Source organism: Camellia sinensis, chromosome 10 (genome assembly GCF_055761805.1).
Source record: "Camellia sinensis isolate YWXY chromosome 10, ASM5576180v1, whole genome shotgun sequence".
In the NCBI taxonomy this organism is placed as follows: Eukaryota; Viridiplantae; Streptophyta; class Magnoliopsida; order Ericales; family Theaceae; genus Camellia; species Camellia sinensis.
This window is the reverse complement of record NC_138970.1, coordinates 149,939,320-149,943,278: the sequence shown is the minus strand read 5'-3', so window position 1 is coordinate 149,943,278 and position 3,959 is coordinate 149,939,320. Positions and strand designations below refer to the sequence as shown.

General features: G+C 32.8%; 1 long non-coding RNA gene across 1 annotated transcript; it reads right to left on the bottom strand.

Moving 5' to 3' along the window:
* Positions 1-2,193, bottom strand: LOC145801366 (uncharacterized). Its single transcript, XR_014342734.1, has 2 exons — positions 2,084-2,193; positions 1-245 (listed from the first exon to the last, which is right to left on the bottom strand). It is a non-coding gene; the product is annotated as an uncharacterized LOC145801366 (long non-coding RNA).
* Between the last annotated feature and the right edge of the window lie 1,766 nt (positions 2,194-3,959).

Genomic DNA, 3,959 nt, shown 5'->3' with positions numbered 1-3,959 from the left:
TTAATAAACTAAAAATTTGACATCTTAATAGGGTAATCCAACTCTCGTACATAACCAAACGTCCAAATAACAATAGATAAAAGCTTAAAATTATCCAAATACAACATCAAATGAAATTATAAAGTCCTTAATAGCTATTATATAAAATAATATTATTTATTCGGCTCTACTCGGGGTTTCAGGTCAGCCAAGGCTCTACGTTAGCGTCGACTCCATTTCAGCTTCAGTTATTTTCTCGCCAAGACCTGGCATAAAACGCCAGGGCAACAAAAATATATGCCATGAGTTTTGCAACACAGTAAGAAAACATAACCAACCTATCATTCTTTTTAAGAGAAAAATAATGAGATTATAAACACGAGGTAACAATATAATTGTAAGCATAAATTACAACCATTAAAATAATTTTAATAAATTAGGTGACACTCGAAATCTCACCAAAGAGATTTAACTTACCAACCACTAAGCATGGCAACGGTTAATTTGAAACCCTCCCTTGGTCAAATATTCAAGTGTTACCAACCGTAACTACCAGGGATGCCCACGTCCGGAGTGATATACCCAAGTAGTGGCATCCGTGGTCTGCCCCAAGGAAACGGTCTGCCAGGGGTACGTAACCTCCCTGTGTGCCACCAGCACATCCACCCTTATTCCAAAACCAAATACCGAAAAGGGTTCAAATAAGTCCCGTGCCATCTTAGAGTTTCGCAACACAATTTACGTGAGAATTCTCAAAACCAGGGCTCACCCTGAACAACCGGTATTAACCGTCAATCCCTTGATTTCATACACTCTTTAAAATCAGGACTCACCCTGAATAACCGGTATTAACCGTCAACCCTTAATTTCGTATACTCTTTAAAACCCAAACTCACTCTGAACAACTGGTGTTAACCGTCAATTGTTAACTTTGTATATGCCGTTAATCATTTCAGTTAATTTTGATAGTACTCACAAATAATTTTAAATTTTAATCACAATTGATGTTATATCAACTCATTAAAATTCCCAACATAAAATATTGCACATGTCACACAATAATAAATAAATGTACAGCATTTAAATAAACAATTTATTTAAACCATGGTATGAAATAATAATTTAGATACAGAGAAAATAAACCAAAGCCACACACGTGCATGGATCTTTAATTTACAAGATTAGACTACCACAATATTAAATAAATCACAATACACCCATACATGGATTACTAATTTACTATATTTGATGAATTGGACCAACACAATAACTGATTTTTATCCGAATAAATAATTAAAGTCATGATCTTAAACCTGTCAGGAAATTTTCAGGTTATACCTTAGGTAATAAAATTTTAAATAAATTATTTATGCAGTTCTAAAATTCGTGGAAATGTACAGAATATTCAATAAATATGTTTGGGTCAATTTTCAGGAATAAATTCCCAAAGATAAGTTATAAATAATTCTGTAAAATTCTAAGAAATTTTATGACACAGATTTATCACATTTTCTTAAATTAATTCCATACTTAAATTTATAAATCAAACCCACAATCTCAAAATTTAGTATGAAATTAGACTTCTCAAATTTCATATTTTAGTTAGAAATTTCCAGATTTGGATTAATATGGAATTTTTAATAAGCTTTTAAACATATACTAAAATCTGTCTTACAGTAGCAGATTTAATTATAAATTTATATAAATTCGTACCAAGCTCAATAATTGTTAAGAAAATTCCTGGGTGAACTAGACATCATTCTCAACAACTTTGTAGAAGAAATCATTTCAAAATTTTGAGCATAAAATTGTCTAAAAATTCGTACAAGTTTCTAGCAGATTGAAGAGTTATATAATCAAACCAAATAAAATCTTTAATCATCTCTTTAATGGCACAAATTACACATGCAAGTCTAAATCCAAGATTATATCATGATTTTAAGGCTACTAATAAAGAAATGACCTTCAAATAACATACCAATCACAAATTCACATACAACTATAAACAAAATTTTATCTAAAGTTTTAGCTATGTTAACATATGAACACAAATCTAAATATTTAACAATTAAAAAGAATTAGACGGTTATAAGAGTTTACTTACTATGTTAGGTTGTTAACGATTTATCGTCCGAATTTGATTTATGATTCTGATCGTAAGATATGATTGTCCTGGCTCCATGATCGTCTTGCTAAAATTTCACATCAATCGGATGCGATCTCACCGTTGATCTGCCATTGGATTCTCTTAGAACATTTAGTTGTTGATCATCATCTTAGACTCAAATTTTGCAAGATCTAACCCCAAAAATGGATTCTACACGTCGAAAAACCTAGGGGTGGTCATCCCCAAAGTCATAGGACCACTCGGTTAACCTAGAGGTACTAGGGTGCACCGTAGCAGCATGGGCCGAGAAACACATGATAAAATTTAAGCTCATCTTCTCCAAAGCCGTAGCATGCACGAACAGAAGAGACCCAGAAATTTGGTTTCAATGTCCCCAGTTCAAATACTTGTATCTTCTTCATCGTAACTCCGTTTTATCTTATTTTTCTGTCATTGGATTCACCTCACGGCCTAGTTTTTGGTTCACTACTCACACGCCTCGTTCCGTCTCTTTTTGCATGCCGTCGGACCTCCAAAATTTGACCAAAAATAAGATTATTTTCCTACCGTCTCGGACATTTCTTCGAACCATCTTTCGGACTCCATAACTTTCTTAATTCTTAACGGTTTTACTTCATTCTTTCGCCAATCTCTTCAACTTACTCCGTACTTCATCTTACATGATCCATTTTCCTCAATTCTTCCCGGAATGGATGGTTTTGGCATGCCGAAAGTAAGCCGAAAACTAACTTTGAAATTCAAAATAAATTTCTCTAACTTTGCTTCTTTCTCCTCCATCTTCTTTCTTCTTCTCTTTCTTCACCTACAACACTTTGTGGATGGTGGTTCTAGATGATAATAGAAATAGGTGATGGTGGTGGTGCCGGTCCGACGGTGCGCCAAATGGTGGTGAAATTCGCGGGTTGGCGATAGTGTGGGTTGAGGCCATGGCTATGGAGGTTGGGGAATGAGGAAAAACATAGATAAAGGAGAAAGAGAGTTTTGAGAATGAGAGGTAGAGGGAGAGGGAGAACCGAGAGAAAGAGAGATATCAAATTAGAAGAGAAGCAAAGTGAGGAAGATGAAAAGAAATAAAAAAAAAAAAAAAAAAAAAAGAGAGAAATAGAACACTTGGTGGCATGGCATCAGCATGCTCACCACGTTGCAGGTGGAATGCAAGAAAAACCTGGGGTAGCAACCCATGGTTTTTGATTGGGTTTTAGTACAGCAATTATATGGTTTCAGTGTAATTTGATTACCAAAAAAATATAGAGAAAAATATAATAAAAATATCATACGGTTCAGAAATTAATATTGAGTAATAATATAAAGTCAAAAATATTTCATTTTATTTTGTTTTGAATAAATTTTCAGTATAAAAATATACATATTATTTTTATTATATAAAAATACGGGGTTTCACAAACCTCCTGCACCATAAACCTTATACACCACACTCTTCCCACTACACCTCTATAGCACCACATGATTATATATGCAACATATATTATTTATATAGTACATACATCCATATTAATATAAAAATATATGTATAAACATAATTATTTTATTGAACATAATTTATGTAAAATAAACTATTTACTAGCAAAATAAAAAAAGATCACTTTTTGTGACTAAAAATATTTTTTAGTCGTCAATTCTATACTTTTGGCTACTAATTATTTTTTAGTTGCTAAAAAACTTAACTTTTGCCGACCAAAATCAGATTGGGTCGCTAAAGATGTATTTTCAACTACCAAAATTTTGGTCGCCAAAAAATTTAATTCCTTCCTTAGGATTTTAGTTCTCCTGCGCTAAAAATAACCACTTTTGACGACTAAATTTATTTTTTAGTCGCCAATTGTCGACTTTT